This window comes from Haliotis rubra, unplaced genomic scaffold (genome assembly GCF_003918875.1).
Source record: "Haliotis rubra isolate DU_JTF1 unplaced genomic scaffold, ASM391887v1 Scf103, whole genome shotgun sequence".
Lineage (NCBI taxonomy): Eukaryota > Metazoa > Mollusca > Gastropoda > Lepetellida > Haliotidae > Haliotis > Haliotis rubra.
This window is the reverse complement of record NW_025764926.1, coordinates 2,117,386-2,137,020: the sequence shown is the minus strand read 5'-3', so window position 1 is coordinate 2,137,020 and position 19,635 is coordinate 2,117,386. Positions and strand designations below refer to the sequence as shown.

Below are 19,635 nucleotides of genomic sequence, written 5' to 3'. Positions count from 1 at the left end.
TATTCACCACTTCTGTTCCGTTCACAAGGTTCAGTTACATAGCTAATCCCTAATTAGCTAGGGTTAATCCATTCTATCAGATAGGGGAATATGGTGTGTTTTCTTTGTTAATTACCTACTCCACTGTCTCACAACTGGGAGTCTCACAATTGAGAGTTCTCACAAATGGGAGTAGACCCCCATTCCAAGTCCTTTCCCGGAGCCAGCCTGGTGGTAATGAACCGTATGTGTGTTCATGAGTTCCCTTCCTTAATGTTTTTGTCAGCATAAATGACACATAATTTCAATATCAACTTTCTGCTGTGGTGCTGGGATGCTGCGTGGGGCACACTGTACACGGTATAATAAGCTTTGTAACCAGATAGGGTCGGTGGGGTAACCTAGTGGTTAAAGCGTTCGTTCGTCAAACCAAAGGCCCGGTTCGATTTCCCACATCGGTACAGAGTGTCAAGCCCATTACTGATGTTCCCCGCCTTGATGTTGCTGGAATATTGCTTAAAGCGGCGTAAAACCATACTCACTCACTCCCTGTAGTCAGATCGTTGAAAGAACAACGCAGAGCAATTGGTAAGGCAAGTATAAAATATCAAATATTTATTATACCAACTGTGATGGCCAAATGGCTGTTGTAACAAATGTTATATAATGGCAACCACAATGAATACAACTTCAGAAATCTTCTAATTTTAGACGACGAATTTCGCAAATAGTAATGATGCCAATACTAAACATTTCGTTGTTTTTCACTTGTTTATTTTGTTTGCGTCCATTACATCAGTTGTCAAGCACATATTTGGCATAGGCCAGAAACCCTTCCAACGTCTCCTCCCCACACGGGAGGATCTGGTCAGCTGGGAGGAGGAAACCAAACTGTCCCTTGTCTCTACAGCTCGTGGGTGGATCGCGCATGCTCTTTTTATCAAGATTTCAAAGAGGGTAATACTACTCCTGTTCAGATGTTGTTCGATCAAGCTACACCATTCGAAGCCTCAGTAAAGCTTCCAAAGCGTATTATGGCAGACATATCCAAATTTGATGCATCAGTGACAAAAATGATGTCCGAAGCAATTTTCTATTTTGGCTTGTACCATGATAAGTTCCTGATTTTTTCAGGTCAACAATTGACTAGGTATATTTATGAATGCTGCCACCGATGGAGCAGAGTACGCTGCCTTTTCGCGAACACCTGGTGTCATTATTTGATAGTGATTCACAAATATATGCTCATGACTTGTACAACCAGCTCTTCTTTCAGCAGGAATTTCTGTTGGATGTGGAAAGGGCTTCGTCGCTTTTCTTATTGATGTGGAACATTGTTTTATATTTACTTACCTCCCCACTGAAATCCGTAATTCCTGTTTGGGTCGACCCCCTTGCAAATGCCATGCTCTGTTCTCGTCTTCCTCCAGAGACGTTCCTGTACCATGTTACTATGTGTGAGTGTACGATTCAATAACATTTTACAATATTGTAAAATGAAGTGCGCTCACCTCTTTCAATACAATACTGAGATGGAACTTACTGTTAAAGTGGCCTCACCTCTGTCAATACAATACTGAGGTGGAACTTACTGTTAAAGTGGCCTCAACTCTGTGAATACAATGCTAAGGTGGAACATACTTTTAAAGTGGCCTCAACTCTGTGAATACAATGCAAAGGTGATCTTACTATTAAAGTGCCCTCAATTGTGTTAATACAATACTGAGGTGGAACTTACTGTTAAAGTGGCCTCAATTCTGTGAATACAGTACTAAGGTGGGACATACTATTAAAGTGGCCTCAACTCTGTGAATACAATGCAAAGGTGATCTTACTTTTAATGTGCCCTTAATTGTGTTAATACAATACTGAGGTGGAACTTATTGTTAAAGTGGCCTCAATTCTGTGAATACAGTACTAAGGTGGGACTTAATATTAAAGTGGGCTCACCTCTGTTAATACAATACTAAGGTGGGACTTACTATTAAAGTTCCCTCACCTCTGTCCACGTAAAGACGTAGCCGTCGGCGTTGAGGACGGGAACGACGTAGATATCAAATCCCTCCAGAATCTCCTTCACCCCTGACCGTGTGGGGTATTGTTCCAGTAACTGAAGAATGATTGTTGAACCATGTACTTTACTAACTATTTATGACTCGATCATATCAATTCATTTACATATCGTTTACATATTTACATATGTAAATGGATTCCTTATCAACGGCACTGATAACAATGTGTAGGGCAGCTGTGAGATCATAAGGTACAGTGAATTATATTTCCCACACCTATTCAGGTGTGTCATATGCCCAATGCTGTTGATGTACTGTTTTCCCGTTATATACTGTACACACGTATTTAATGGTCACAAACAAGAAATTGTTATTCGATGGTGATGTACTTTGTACAGGTGCCATAGACTTTACATGCATTATGTCAATGGGATTTTCAATACAGGTAACGTGCCTATGACGTCTCAAGGTACGTAATCGCAAAATATACCCGTGAAGATCCGGGTTAGTTAGTTAGTGAGTGAGTGAGTTAAAATTAAAGTCACATCGGCTGTATTTAAGCAATATCGTGACTATAAAAGTTGTAAATGTATACATAAAATACATATACTGATACGCCTTGATAAAGGTGTGAAGCACTGATAGAATGTCTAGGATGTGATGATTGGATCCCGTGTGACCTCCACCTACCTGTGCTGTGATGTATATTACAGTGGCGGGGGAGATCCACTCTCGGGCGTGTATACCGCCTTGGTACCACAGGCCTGGTTTCGTTGTATTGCTCGCTGATATCTGAGAAGGTAATTAAACATAGTGAGTGAGTGAGTTGAGTTGAGTTTTACGCCGCACTCAGCAATATTCCAGCTATATGGCGGCGGTCTGTAAATAATCGAGTCTGGACCAGACAATCCAGTGATCAACAGCATGAGCATCGATCTGCACAATTGGGAACCGATGACACGTGTCAACCAAGTCAGCGAAACTGACCACCCGATCCCGTTAGTCGCCTCTTACGACAAGATAGTCGCCTTTTTATGGCAAGCACATGGGTTGCTGAAGACCTATTCTACCCCGGATCTTCACGGGTCTAATTAAACATAGAGTTACTTAACCAACTACAGAAAGTAGACCCCCATTGCTGTGGGATTATTAATCAACCTAAACCCTCTCCCTCCTAAAAAAAATAAATAAATAAATAAATAAAAAAATATTTTTAAAAATAATAATAATAATATATATAAAATAAAATAAATAAAATAATTAAAACAACAAATAACATATTATAATAAAATATTAAAAATTAAACTGCAAAATAAAATAGAAAACCAACACAGGACAAAAAAAAACAGAAAAAAACCCAACAAAACCAACAACAAAACAAACACCCCGTAAATATTTTGAAAAGTGTTTTGATTGTGACTGACACGTCACAAATACTTCTTCTATTGTATGTCAGTTTATGACTTTGTCCGAAGAGTATCACTGAATTTGATAAAAATGATCCCAGTTACAAAAATATAATGTTACATTATTTTATTATTATTGCGACAGAGAATATTGTTTAATGATATCCAATATCAAATTCATTTTATGGATTATGCTGAAGTTACCTTAAGACCCCGGACGTTCCTGCCTTCGTATGTCTGTGACGCTGTTATAACGGTGACAATGTTGGGATATTCAGCAGCTATGTCGGTAATCCACTGGCTGATCTGGAGGCAGATTAGGAGATAGCTAAGTCCTAATTAGGAGAAAGTTAAGTCCTAATTAGGAGATAGTATCACCTAATTAGGAGATAGTAAGTCCTAATTAGGAGATGGTATGTCCTAATTAGGAGATAGTATCACCTAATTAGGAGATAGGATCACCTAATTAGGAGATAGGATCACCTAATTAGGAGATAGCTAAGTCCTAATTAGGAGATAGTTAAGTCCTAATTAGAAAATAGTATGTCCTAATTAGGAGATAGTATCTAAGGAGATAAAAAAATTCAGACTGTGGCACTAGGGCGCTTCCGTAGGACGCTTTCGTACGTTCTAGCACTGATGAATATTATGATTGGAAAATTATCGGTTGGTTTTATAGTTTTAGGGCGACGTGGACCATTAAGAGGCCTATTTGCGCCCAGAAATTATCGGTAAGTACCGTTCGGTTACTCTCCATTCTCTTTAGACTTTCTGTCTCCAAACAGTGTCTAACCGTTATCACTCATGAGCCAAACTAAAATCTTTATACAGAATCTGATGTAATTCTCTTACTGATTTAGGGATGCATTTTTACCTTATAACAGTACCCATAATTGTAGACTGGCATGTTCCGTGCTAACATGACCCGACAAACGGTGCAATTTGAACAAATAAACCTGTACAATTTACATCCGGGAGTACGAAGAAATAATATCAGGTTGCAATATGGTTACCTATGCATGTAGATTGGTATGTTCCGTGTCAACATGACCCGACAAACGATGCAATCTGAAAAAAAACCTGTACAATTTACATCCGGGACTAAATTCATATTTAATCATTCATGTTTCAGTGATGCCAATTCCAGGACGAGTGAACCTTATCAAGTCTTGATACTCTCCTGTATACAAGATAGTCTGTCTCCCATCCCAGAACCACATTTATTTCCCTTCCGCCCATCCTTTTCTGCAAAGCATAAGCCCTAAATGAAGCAAGTATAGATTCCTTGAATATTCAAACACACTTTTCAATTTAAAAAGAGTTTTTCTACCAAAATTAGCTTAGTATAAAAACATGAACACGTTTTATTACAATTAGATTGCCCTGACGTTATATTGATTCTGATAGCGTATAGAATGTAGCGCGTGGCACCCGCAATGCTCTTGCAGTAAGTGAGTGAGTTTAGGTTTACACCGCACTCAGCAATATTCCACCTATATGGCGGCGGTCTGTAAATAATCGAGTCTGGACCAGACAATCCAGGGAACAACAGCATGCAAATCGATCTACGGAATTGGGAACCGATGACATGTATCGACCAATTCAGCGAGCCTGACAACCCGATCCCGTTAGTCGTCTTTTAAATACTGAAGATCAATTCTAACCCAGATCTTCACGGGTCAATGCTCTTGTATGATCGTATTCAGCCACATAGGAAAGTACCAATCTTGTATGGAACCAGGCATTAAAGGCTTTCTATCCAGTTTGTTTTTTCCAACGTGGTAATACTCTTACCGAGGAGTAAAAATAGGTACATGTACATATATCCTGCATGCATGTGTTATGTAGAAAACAGAGCTGCAGATCGGCATAAATTATTGCTCCTGGAGTATATGGTAAAACTGAGACCCAGTACGTGACTGAAAGGACAAAATGAAATCCATGAAAGTCCATTTATGTGTTAAAACAGACATGTGATTCAGGGATGAAAACAAAGACAGAATAGGACATAACGCCGAGTAAAAAATACAGATAAAGGATTTTATTGTTCTTCTTTCACTAAGGTGCACCATCCGGCGAGGTATCGAGAGGCGGCACCATGTGAATATAGCGGAAACAAATATGTATCTGGGTTTTTTTCTCACTCTTTATACCGTTTTGGAGTAAAATTCATTAACACGAGATGGTATGGTGTGGTTTTAGGGTGATTTTGGCCAATACAAACCTAACTGCGTCCCAATACGCAAGTTGTCTTTAAACAAGAGCAAAGTGAGTAATGAAAATAAGATGGCTGACCAACAGTTTCCCGAGATAAGGAGACATGGGTTATGCCCCTTTAGCAGTAATCCCTCCGTGGTAAGTTTGTGTAATATAGAGACATGAGAAGACTTACATGATAGAAGGAGTACATCTAAAATTTCTTAAATTAGTTACTGGTTAAAAATATAACACCCCTAATTTCATGGTGTACGGGGAACTTGGTAGGGTACCTATTCAGCTTCAAATATCGAAACGACTAATTTCGTACTGGTGTAAATTGACATTATCACATCCAAATAACAAAATAGCAGCTTTATTCTTCAATATATTACTAAACAAAACAAAACATCAAATAACTATGTCTGGCTAAGTCATATTAAACATATTCTCTGTAGGTGCGGATTGCCTGATGTTTTTGACAACCCTCATCTATACTCAAATTCATGGATCATTTCAAATGTTGAATCTATTTTAAAAGACCAATTTTTACAATCATGGACGAGCGATATGCAAAATTCCTCTAAAGGAATATACTATAAAGTTTTGAAGCGCTCTCCAAAATTTGAATAATACCTACTTCTCTCAGATGATATTTCTAAACCGATCCTAAACTTTAGAACATGCAACCATAAACTTCCCATAGAAACTGGGAGATGGCAAAATTCCCCAAAAGAACAAAGATTTTGTAACTTATGTGACTCACATTTGATTGGAGATGAGTTTCACTATTTGTTTAAATGTAATTATGTTGCAGACATACGTAAATCGTTGTTAAAAGAAAAAACTTTATAGTTCCTGGCCAAATATGTCAAAGTTCCGTCAACTTTTTTCAAGTAAAATATCCACCCTTAAAAATGTATCCAAGTTCATTAAGATTGTTTGTAAACATTTTAATTGATGTATCATTTAGTCATGTTGTTGTACATATCGTAGGTACTCCTTTGTTATACTCTTGTACCACCGATGGTGGATTGTTTACAGTAATAAACGTGTGATGTAATGGAGGTAAGCGTTGCACGCAGTGAGCGTCAAGCAGTATTACCGCTGTGTCATGATATTTACCCCGCAAATAATTCCATACTACATTCTCATTTGATATGGGAAATTCCACAGTGACCGTTGACCACGCCAAGTTACTGAATGATTCTCTTTTCTAGGTTTCACAGTGTCTTGTAATCATTTGAGCATTATTTTTTTATGTTTAACAGTGTCTTGTAATCATTTGAGCATAACTTTATGTTTCACGATGTCTTGTAATCATTTGAGCATAACTTTATGTTTCACAGTGTCTTGTAATCATTTGAGCATAACTTTATGCTTCACATTGTCTTGTAATCATTTGAGCATAACTTTATGCTTCACAGTGTCTTGTTATCATTTGAGCATAACTTTATGCTTCACAGTGAGTTGTTATCATTTGAGCATAACTTTATGTTTCACAGTGTCTTGTTATCATTTGAGCATAACTTTATGTTTCAGAGTGTCTTTTAATCATTTGAGCATAACTTATGCTTCACAGTGTCTTGTTATCATTTGAGCATAACTTTATGTTTCACAGTGTCTTGTAATCATTTGAGCATAACGTTATGTTTCACAGTGTCTTGTAATCATGTGTTCATTACTATATATTTCACATTTTCTTGTAATCGTGTGAGTATATCTTTATGTTTCACGATGTCTTGTAATCTTGCGCATAACCTGATGTTTCACAGTGTTTTGTAATCATTTGAGCATTACGTTATATGGTGCCTTGTAATCATTTGCTCATTACTGTAGATTTAACGGTGTCTTGTAATCATTTGAGCATTACTTTATGTTTCATGGTGCCTTGTAATCATTTGATTATTACTGTAGTATTCACGCTGTCTTGCAATCGTTTGAGCATTACGTTATGTTTCATGGTGCCTTGTAATCATTTGATCATTACTCTAGAATTCACGCTGTCTTGCAATCGTTTGAGCATTGGTTTATGTATACCATCAACCACATGTACTATTATGACATTTTTCATGCAGTAAGAGTGTGTTGTAAAGATAAACAAATATTGTAACTAGACACATCTTTGAATATGCATGAATTTGTCATCATGTTGAAAACGGCTGCACTAAATATTGAAAAACTCACATTAAATTATTTCCTGGATGACTGTACACGTAAAACAAATAATTAAAAGGTCTTACATCATCCAGCTACACCTACCAGACATCTCACCGCACACTACAAAATGGATCGTCCGAACAACTGATTCTGATTCGTTCTATTCAGAACATTAAGATTATCGGTCGATGACTCTTAAAACATCGTGACGAGAGGCTGACATATATTTCGGGATTTCCCCGGGCATGAGTTGTTGGTTTTGTATATCAATACTCGTTGAATGTTTACATGCTGGCTGGTACAGACAGAACACAAAATAAATTATACGCTAATTGTTTTCCGAGTGGAAGGGGGGACACATGGAAGCCAGGTATTCATTCATTTAACACCTGGACCTCGTTCAGCAAAGCGATCAACAATATACGTGAGTGAGATAAATCGCCTTGTGAAAGGGGCCCAGGATGCCAGGTTCTCGGCTGGATAATTATTAGAAAACTAGAAATAACTTTAGAAACCGGACGTGTTTTGAACCGAATACTTAGGGAATGTCTATTCGTCACATATATATAAAGAAAGTGGTGAGATTGCCAAGTGTACAATAGTACATATATAAGTGTGTGTGTGTGTGTGTGTGTGTGTGTGCGCGCGCGCGCGTGCGCGTGTGTGTGTGCGTGCCTCTCTCTGTGTGTGTGTGTGTGTGTGTGTGTGTGTGTGTGCGCGTGTGTGTGTGTGTGTGCGTGTGTGTGTGTGTAAGTAGATATCTTTGAAATAATTACACGATACGGATCTTCTCCAACATGTTTCACTTTTATGTTCAGGGAGAAGTGATTACAGTTAAACAGATTATATTATGACGCCACTTTGTCATGACGTCACAATGCAACTGTATACATTGTACATTGTATAAAGTTGCATTGTGACGTCATGATAATATAATCTGTTTAACTGTAATCACTTCTCCCTGAAGATAAAAGTCAAACATGTTGGAGAAGATCCGTATCGTGTAATTATTTCAGAGATTTCTACTTACACACACACACAGGCACGCACACACACACGCCCACGCACACACACACACACAGAGGCGAATGATCCAATACATGTAGTTCGAGGGCTGGACACAGCAACAAGATAAATACGATAGGTATATGTAGGTACATGTGTAGTCTAGATGTAATATTAGTTAAGTAACAGAGGAGATGAGGCAGGCCAAGGAATGTTTCTCGAAGCAATGATGTGAGCAGATGTATCAGCTTATCACAATGTAAGGCATCTTGGCGTGGAGATCAGAGATACGTCCCTTAACCTTGTACGGAGTTTGTTCTCGTTGGAATATGACATTAAGTCATCATCAGCAGGTCAAACTGACCATATCGTCTGTAGACATCAGTATATGTTACCTGTAGGCATAATGGATAATGCAATTCCGAAATGTCTTATCACGTATATTGTCCGTTTGGCTCAAAATCGGACCTATGAATTGCATCTAACTCGAAAACTGCTAAACATATAATACTCAATGAAACACTGATCATAATCAAAACATCAGACCAACTCTGTGATTTTTTTTGCAGAATTTATGTCCTAAAAATATATATAAAAAGTTGTTTAACAAACTATCATTAAAATTTTGACAAAGTTCACTATTTGTTACGAGGGAGAACAGCCATGTGTGCGGAGGACGTGCACAAGTGCCAACAAAGTTGTTGAATCATTTAATACCTGCGCTGTGCTGTCTCCATCCTTTCTTGTACACCTGGCTGTTCCTCTCTTTGCACCCCTCCCACGTAACAAATAGTGAACTGTGTCAAAATTATAATGATACATGTAGTTTGCTAAACAACTTTCATATTTTTAGGACATAAATTCTGCACACACAAAATGACAAGAGTTGGTCTGATGTTTTGATTATGATCAGTGTTTCATTGAGTATTATATGTTAAGTAGTTTTCGAGTTAGATTGCAATTCATCGGTCCGATTTTGACCTTGTGAAAGGGATACGATGACGTGTGTCCACCAAGTCAGCGAGCATGACCACCCCATCCTGTTAGTCGCCTCTTACGACAAGCATGGGTTACTGAATACTAATTCTAACCCAGGTTATGGAGGATTAAGATAGTGTGTATCGGAAGAGCTAAGAACAAACTGTCTTCTTTTCTCATGATGGAGATGAGTGAGTGAGGGACACCGGCAATAGGCTTCACATATTGTCCTTTCATGTGTAGAATCGAACCGACTCTTGACAAGACGACAGAGCTACCGCACCGCCCATGACTTTGAAGATTATCTCATAAAACATAACATACACATTTTGGAGAAAGAAATGTGTATGCAATAATACATGATATTTTATTTATATGGCAATTATTTATCAAAATGATTCATTGTGTTTTTCACTTTTGTCACGCTTAAGAAATGAATATTATACATATTGTAAACATCCAGGCATTCAGACATTTTCACAGAGGAAAGACCTTTCAGCGATTTAAAAGTTGGCGAGGTTTATTTGTATTGAATACTGCATGTACAGTATAAAAAAACGTTAAGAACCCACGCATGTACTTTAAGGCCACTGAGATCGTTGATGACCATGTTTTGATGACGCCATCATTTCAGAATGATGCCACTTAAATCTAAAAAAAGTTCTGTGCCGCCGGTTCCAGATGTAGCTTCATGTTATCAAATAATCAATAAGATACCCACAGATCTGAAGACACAAAATGTTTATCTCCTCTATGACGTCACCAGTGTTATTCATACAACACAGGATGCAGTTAAACATAAAGAAATGTATATTATAAAACGCACATCATAAGACTGAACACTGTTTAGCCAATCTAGTTCAGCAGCTTGGAAACCGTTTCGCATTGATATACAACTGAAGTGGTTTGGACCTCTTTGACACAACGACAAATTCTATTATTTAAAATATTAACATTGACCTTTACATCTTATCACACATCTAGCATGTAACCATCACTTAGCGTCGTACAGTACCTTTCAATGACTGCTGACGTCAGATAAGTATCCCACAAGATGACGTTACGCTCCAACAATGATGACATTATAATTATACAGTTCCTTCAAAATGACATCAAATGGAATATATTTTGCATTTACAAACATATGTAAATAAATATAAATCTGCAGAGAATGGCATATCTGATACAATTGAATGTGTGACCGTTGGGTGTTTCATCACTATTGTGAGGATAGGGAAAGAATGACCAAGTACACTCAAGGTATTTCATCACAAGAAAAGAGAAATGCATGACCACATATACTCTGGACATTTCATCATTATCATAAAGAATATCGGATTTTATATCATTATCATATGGGATGGGAAAAGTATGAGTGCGTGCATATTGGATATCATATCATTATTATAAGGAATGGGGAGAGTGTGAATGCATTTGGGGTATTTCGTCCTTACATAGAGGAAATGAAAGTGTGTCACTGCATGTACGTTTGGCATGTCATCATTGATATAGGGAACGGCATGCTACCACTGTTGCCGGCTTTCTATCCCAACAGCAAAATGCGCCTTAAGCTCTCACTCACGTCTCTCACGTCACGCAGTCGAAACATGCATCTGGGTGTGCCACGGAATCATCAGTGATAGTGGGCTAAACGTAGTGTGTCTCACAATCCCCAAACCATATTATTTTCAGTTCCACCCAGCACTTACGGAAATGCAAAAGCCCTAAAGCCCCGAGGCAAGTGTAAATTTTCCTAAGGTCCTCAATCACCTACCTCAACTGGGCCTCATTTAAAATTTAAATGAAGTTATATTTGTCAATAGTTTATGTCTCTCAATTTAATTCCACAGTCTAAGCGTTAGTTTAGGTTATACGATGTTCTATCAGCATGCTTCAGCTGGTATTAATCATCTCACACCCCTTCTGGTTGTATTTCTCTAAGACTTAATACATTTTTTATACGATGTTCTATCACATGTCACAGCTTTACTCAACATCTCACGCCTCTTCTGGTTGTATTTCTCTAAGACTTAATGCATGTTTTATACGATGTTGGAGCACATGTCACAGCTATACTCAACATCTTCCGCCCCTTCTGGTTGTATTTCTCTAAGACTTAATGCATGTTTTATACGATGTTCGAGCACATGTCACAGCTATACTCAACATCTTCCGCCCCTTCTGGTTGTATTTCTCTAAGACTTAATACATGTTTTATACGATGTTCTATCACATATCACAGCTGTATTTAACATCTCACGTCCCTTTCGGTTGTATTTCTCTCAGTCTTAATGCATATTTAATACACTGTTCTAGCACATGTCACAGCTATACTCAACATCTCACGCCCCTTCTGGTTGTATTTCTCTAAGACTTAATACATATTTTATACGATGTTCTATCACATATCACAGCTGTATTCAACATCTCACGCCCCTTATGGTTGTATTTCTCTAAGACTTAATACATGTTTTATACGATGTTCTATCACATGTCACAGCTATACTCAACATCTCACGACCCTTCTGGTTGTATTTCTCTAAGACTTAATACATTTTTTATACGATGTTCTATCACATGTCACAGCTATACTCAACATCTCACGCACCTTATGGTTGTATTTCTCTAAGACTTAATACATATTTTATACGATGTTCTATCACATGTCACAGCTATACTTCAACATCTCACGCACCTTTTGGTTGTATTTCTCTGAGACTTAATACATGTTTTATACGATGTTCTATCACATATCACAGCTGTATTTAACATCTCACGTCCCTTTCGGTTGTATTTCTCTCAGTCTTAATGCATATTTAATACAATGTTCTAGCACATGTCACAGCTATACTCAACATCTCACGCCCCTTCTGGTTGTATTTCTCTAAGACTTGGATCTTGGCAAGGTTTAAAAGGCATCTGGGCATTTTTGCGATACAATCAAACAGATCGTGTGGATCTGAAGAGTGACAAAACATTTCTCTTAATATATATGGAAGGCTTTCGCTGTTAATTTCCAAACTGATCCTCAGTCGACCTTTCGTTGTATTGGGTCTACTCGTTATCACTGACACAAACATTTCTGTCTTTGCAGAAAATACATTAAAATCGTTTAAAATCTGCAATGATTTAGCATATCCACAATGGCCCATTTCAGTTACTGTAAATCATGAAAATAATGCGAGCATTTTATTAATGCGAAAAATGCGTCTGTACTCTTCTCGCATCATTATACTGACGCATTTCAGTCTGACCATGTCTACTTTTGAGAACTTAATAAAAGACAGAAAACGTAAATCTCTTGTCATCTTTATTGTCTTCAGGTTAGCATTGATCCTAAAAATACAGAATATAGTATATTTTGTATTTGTAGATATTTTATGTAGGATTACTTTATTTATGAGATAAAATATTAACCTGGCACAATCCTTAAGTAACCTCAAAGCAGCTATTCAAAAGCCTCTAACTCAGTAAGTACTAAACCTAATGATGGACAAACTGTACCAAACAGGTACGTCTGAGTCTTGGTTAAATCGAATAGTAATTGAAAAGCTTTTAATACTGTTTAGTTTTATCTCTAATGATGATATCAGCTGTTAAGTGTTCCGCGTCATTACCCTCTTGGTAGTTACAATACTTACATAAAGTTGTGTAAGTACCTGGTATGTAACGTCGGTCTGTAATTGTAATTACTACATTACCACAGAGATATCTTGCTTCTCTCTTACATAACGTGTGTCCCTATAATGCTGTCATACCTCATTTCCACCTGCGACAGATGCATGGCAGAGGTATATTTTTGTTTGCGGGTAATATCGCGTACGTGTATGTGTGTAGGTATGTGCGCGTGTATGCATGAGTGTGTCTGTGTGCGTGCGTGTGTGTAGGTATGTGCGCGTGTATGCATATATGTGTGCGTGCGTGCGTATGTGTGTGCTTGTAAAGTGAAAGCTTGTTAATAAGTAGAGTGCACTCAATATAATGCCTCCATGACCGTACGTGCAGTTGTGAATTTTTCATTTCGATAAGTAAAAGATCGTAATATATACATATGTTTGTTAGTTGTTTTACACCGCACGCAGCAATATTCCAACTATATGGCAGCAGGCTGTAAAAGGACGTGTATGGATCAAACAATCAGGTGATCAACAGCATGAGCATCGATCTACTCAACTGGGATACGCTGACACTAAGTCAGCGAGCATGACAACCCGATTCCGTTAGTCGCCTCGACAAGCATGGGTTGCTGAATATCAATTCTAACCCGGATCTTTACAGGTCAATATTTACAGTGATATTGTGATGACGTCTTCCGCGGAGAAGACACCGGGTTTTAATGAGGGAGACTTCGTGCAAGTTGTACATGGCGCTGTAGTCAGATCACAATGACACACATGTGTGTCTGGCATTTCGTTAGAGTGAACACACATACTGACTGACTGACTGCCTGAGTTTAGTTTTACGCCGCTTTTAGCAATATTCCAGCAATATCACGGCGGGGGACACCAGAAATGGGCTTAACACATTGTGCCCATGTGGGGAATCGAACCCGGGTCTTCGGCGTGACGAGCCAACGCTTTAACCACTAGGCTACCCCACCACCCGAACACACATACAGTGCACATACTAAGGTGAGGTGAGGTGAAATTGGGCTTAACGTCGTGCTTGAGAATATTTCGTTCATATGACGACGTGCATGCGTGTGTATGTGTATGTGTGGCTGCTTGTACTAGCCCAGACTTAAGCTGTGTTATAGTGCTAGCCCACTGAGATACCATCCCGCAGTGAAGCATGAATACCCCACTCAGACACATTATACTGACTCCGAGCCGACCAGTCCTTGTTGTACCCATTAATGCCGAGCGCCAGGCAGGGACCAACAAGTACCATATTTTAACGTCTTTTGGTATGACGCGGTCGGGGATCGAACCCGCGACCTTCGCTCTCCGAGCGGACGCTCTAACCACGGAGGCGGTTGCACATACTAAGAATATGTAATATGTATATATACTCAAAAAAAGATCAATATTAAAGTACTTAAAATTGTAGCTCATATTATGATAGATATGATACTTAAATATTGAATATTGGGGTGGTCCTTAACTTTTTTTGTTGAGTATATATGAATAGTGCAATTCCACGTCACAAGCAAATATAATGTTATTTGCTTACTGTTCTTAGTAAATACAGTGTAACTGTCCTAACCACCATCACGTGTTCTAACTGTGAATCTCTCCTCGACTGTCATTACCACATATCGTGACTGTACAACTTGTAAACAAGCGAGATCTATGTTGTATAAACCTTGCGTTTATTATCACGTGTATGTTGCTTAATATGCTCCTGACGTTATATATTCATGTAAACAAGCGTAAACTGCCCATGGTTAACACCTGGGTTACGCTGACATAACAGGCGTCTCAAACGATTTCCCAATAAGCAGGGGCGGTGGGGTAGCCTAGTGGTTAAAGCGTTCGCTCGTCACGCCAAAGACCAGGGTTCGATTCCCACATGGGTACAATGTGTGAAGCTCATTTCTGGTGTCCCCCCGCCGTGATATTGCTGGAATATTGCTAAAAGCGGCGTAAAACCATGCTCACTCACTCTCTCATTCACTCCTAATAAGAAAAGACCTGATCGATTCATAAAAGTTTCCATTGTGAGTGAGTGAGTGACTTGAGGTTTACGCCTCACTCATCAATATTCCAGCTATATGGCGGCGGTATGTAAAGTAAATAATCGAGTCTGGACCAAACAATCCAGTGATCGACATCATGAGCATCGATATGCGCAATTGGGAACCGATGACAAGTTTCCATATGTGACATAATATATTCTGTGGATGATGTACGAATGTATGTAAATACATGAGTGAGTGAGTTTGGTTTTACGCCGCTTTTAGCAATATTCCAGCAATATCACGGCGGGGGACATCAGAAATGGACTGTAAATACATGAACAATGGAAGGAATTGCATAATTATATAAAAATAGCCATGTTGTTGTGTCGTTATTGGTGAAATGTTGCATTGACACGAAACCAACAAATCGATAATTCACTTGAGTGAAATGACAAAGTTCATTTTGTCCTATTGGCAGTGAAGTTAGAATGGTATGACATTAAAGTATGACATTAAACATTAAGTTTTCAGGGTAATATTACCAGGATCATCAATCATATATGCATAATTAATACCAGAATATTTGGCGTTTAATTTCAGTTCGCGACCTGGAAACGTTAACTGTTCTGTTGACACTTTGCTTGGGCAGTCGATAAGCATGTTCTTGACAAGAATCAAAATCTTCCATATACATCAAGGGTATTTCCTATATATGATGCTCTGTGTATTACATGGTCCAACGTGTGGGGATTGGATCCTCCCTTCAACATCTGTTGCTGGTCGTAAGAGGTTACTAAATGTATCGGGTGGACTTTTTACTAACAACGTGGATTTCGATGCTCATAATATCCACCACTGGTTTGACTGCTCAAGACAGCAGTATATACAGGTTGCTGCTGCGTCAACCGTTAAACAAGAAAAACACACACGCACACACACGCGCGTCCACGCACGTATCTACACCGTATACCTCTTTCTACTAAAACATTACAATACTTTTCATAGTACACTTAATATGCATAAATATACAACGTGTATATACCTTGTATCCTAGTCACAAGTGTTTTACTTCATATGTATAAGTATACACAGTGTATATACCTTCTATCCTAGCCACACGTGTTTTACTTAATATGTGTAAGTATACACAGTGTATATACCTTCTATCCTAGCCACAAGTGTTTTACTTCATATGTATAAGCATACACAGTGTATATACTTTGTATCCTAGCCACAAGTGTTTTACTTCATATGTATAAGTATACACAGTGTATATACCTTGTATCATAGCCACAAGTGTTTTACTTCATATGTAAAAGTATACACAGTGTATATACCTTGTATCCTGGCCAAAAGTGTTTTACTTAATTTGTATAAGTATACACAGTGTATATACCTTGTATCCTAGCCACAAGTGTTTTACTTAATATGTATAGGCATACACAGTGTATATACCTTGTATCCTAGCCACAAGTGTTTTACTTAATATGTATAAGTATACACAGTGTATATACCTTGTATCCTAGTCACAAGTGTTTTACTTAATATGTATAACCATACACAGTGTATATACCTTGTATCCTAGCCACAAGTGTTTTACTTAATATGTATAAGTATACACAGTGTATATAACTTGTATCATCACCACAAGTGTTTTACTTACCATGTATAAGTATACACAGTGTATATACCTTGTATCGTAGCCACAGGTGTTTTACTTACCATGTATAAGTATACACAGTGTATATCCTTTGTATCCTAGCCACTAGTGTTTTCCATAATATGTGGAAATATACACAGTGTATATACCTTGTATCCTAGTCACAAGTGTTTTACTTAATATGTGTAAGGATACACAGTATATACCTTGTATCCTAACCACAAGTGTTTTACTTACCATGTGAAAGTATACACAGTGTATATACCTTGTATCCTAGCCACAAGTGTTTTACTTCATATGTATAAGTATACACAGTGTATATAGCTTGTATCATAGCCACAAGTGTTTCCTTAATATGTATAAGTATACACAGTGTATATACCTTGTATCATAGCCACATGTGTTTTACTTCATATGTATAAGTATACACAGTGTATATACCTTGTATCATAGCCACAAGTGTTTTACTTAATTTGTATAAGTATACACAGTGTATATACCTTGTATCCTAGCCTCAAGTGTTTTACTTAATATGTATAAGTATACACAGTGTATATACCTTGTATCATAGCCACAAGTGTTTTACTTCATATGTATAAGTATACACAATGTATATACCTTGTATCGTAGCCACAAGTATTTTGCATAATATGTATAAGTATACACAGTGTATATACCTTCTATCATAGCCACAAGTGTTTTACTTAATTTATATAAGTATACACAGTGTATATACCTTGTATCCTAGCCACAAGGGTTTCCTTAATATGTATAAGCATACACAGTGTATATACTTTGTATCATAGCCACAAGTGTTTTACTTCATATGTATAAGTATACACAGTGTATACAATGTGTGAAGCTCATTTCTGGTGTCCCCCGCCGTGATATTGCTGGAATATTGCTAAAAGCGGCGTAAAACCATGCTCACTCACTCTCTCATTCACTCCTAATAAGAAAAGACCTGATCGATTCATAAAAGTTTCCATTGTGAGTGAGTGAGTGACTTGAGGTTTACGCCTCACTCATCAATATTCCAGCTATATGGCGGCGGTATGTAAAGTAAATAATCGAGTCTGGACCAAACAATCCAGTGATCGACATCATGAGCATCGATATGCGCAATTGGGAACCGATGACAGGTTTCCATATGTGACATAATATATTCTGTGGATGATGTACGAATGTATGTAAATACATGAGTGAGTGAGTTTGGTTTTACGCCGCTTTTAGCAATATTCCAGCAATATCACGGCGGGGGACATCAGAAATGGACTGTAAATACATGAACAATGGAAGGAATTGCATAATTATATAAAAATAGCCATGTTGTTGTGTCGTTATTGGTGAAATGTTGCATTGACACGAAACCAACAAATCGATAATTCACTTGAGTGAAATGACAAAGTTCATTTTGTCCTATTGGCAGTGAAGTTAGAATGGTATGACATTAAAGTATGACATTAAACATTAAGTTTTCAGGGTAATATTACCAGGATCATCAATCATATATGCATAATTAATACCAGAATATTTGGCGTTTAATTTCAGTTCGCGACCTGGAAATGTTAACTGTTCTGTTGACACTTTGCTGGGGCAGTCGATAAGCATGTTCTTGACAAGAATCAAAATCTTCCATATACATCAAGGGTATTTCCTATATATGATGCTCTGTGTATTACATGGTCCAACGTGTGGGGATTGGATCCTCCCTTCAACATCTGTTGCTGGTCGTAAGAGGTTACTAAATGTATCGGGTGGACTTTTTACTAACAACGTGGATTTCGATGCTCATAATATCCACCACTGGTTTGACTGCTCAAGACAGCAGTATATACAGGTTGCTGCTGCGTCAACCGTTAAACAAGAAAAACACACACGCACACACACGCGCGTCCACGCACGTATCTACACCGTATACCTCTTTCTACTAAAACATTACAATACTTTTCATAGTACACTTAATATGCATAAATATACAACGTGTATATACCTTGTATCCTAGTCACAAGTGTTTTACTTCATATGTACTAAGTATACACAGTGTATATACCTTGTATCCTAGTATAAGCATACACAGTGTTTTACTTTTTACTAATATAGGCATACACAGTGTATGTAAGTATACACAGTGTATATACCTTGTATCCTAGCCACAAGTGTTTTACTTAATATGTATAAGTATACACAGTGTATATACCTTGTATCCTAGCCACAAGTGTTTTATACTTAATATGTGTTTTATAAGTATACACAGTGTATATACCTACCTTGTATCATAGCCACAAGTGTTTTACTTAATATGTATAAGTATACACATCCTAGTGTGTTTTACTTATATGTATAAGTATACACAGTTATATACCTTTGTATCATAGCCACATAAGTGTTGTATGCATGTTGGTAATATGTATAGGCAACGATAGCTGTGTATATACCTTGTATCCCAGCCACAAGTGTTTTACATAATACACAGACTATTGACTGATACTAGCCACAAGTGATTTTACTTTCATATGTATAAGCAAACGCCCTAGATGCAGCATACATCCATGTATAACATTGATAAATCAATAGTACGTTAGCTATCCCTTATAATATCACCCGATATAACCGTAA

The 19,635-nt window shown here is 37.8% G+C and overlaps 1 long non-coding RNA gene across 1 annotated transcript; it reads right to left on the bottom strand.

The window, feature by feature from the left end:
* Window positions 1-1,332: 1,332 nt before the first annotated feature.
* On the bottom strand, window positions 1,333-3,705 carry LOC124272739. The gene is made up of 4 exons (XR_006897416.1): window positions 3,602-3,705; window positions 2,682-2,783; window positions 1,979-2,089; window positions 1,333-1,417 (listed from the first exon to the last, which is right to left on the bottom strand). It is a non-coding gene; the product is annotated as an uncharacterized LOC124272739 (long non-coding RNA).
* Window positions 3,706-19,635: the final 15,930 nt, after the last annotated feature.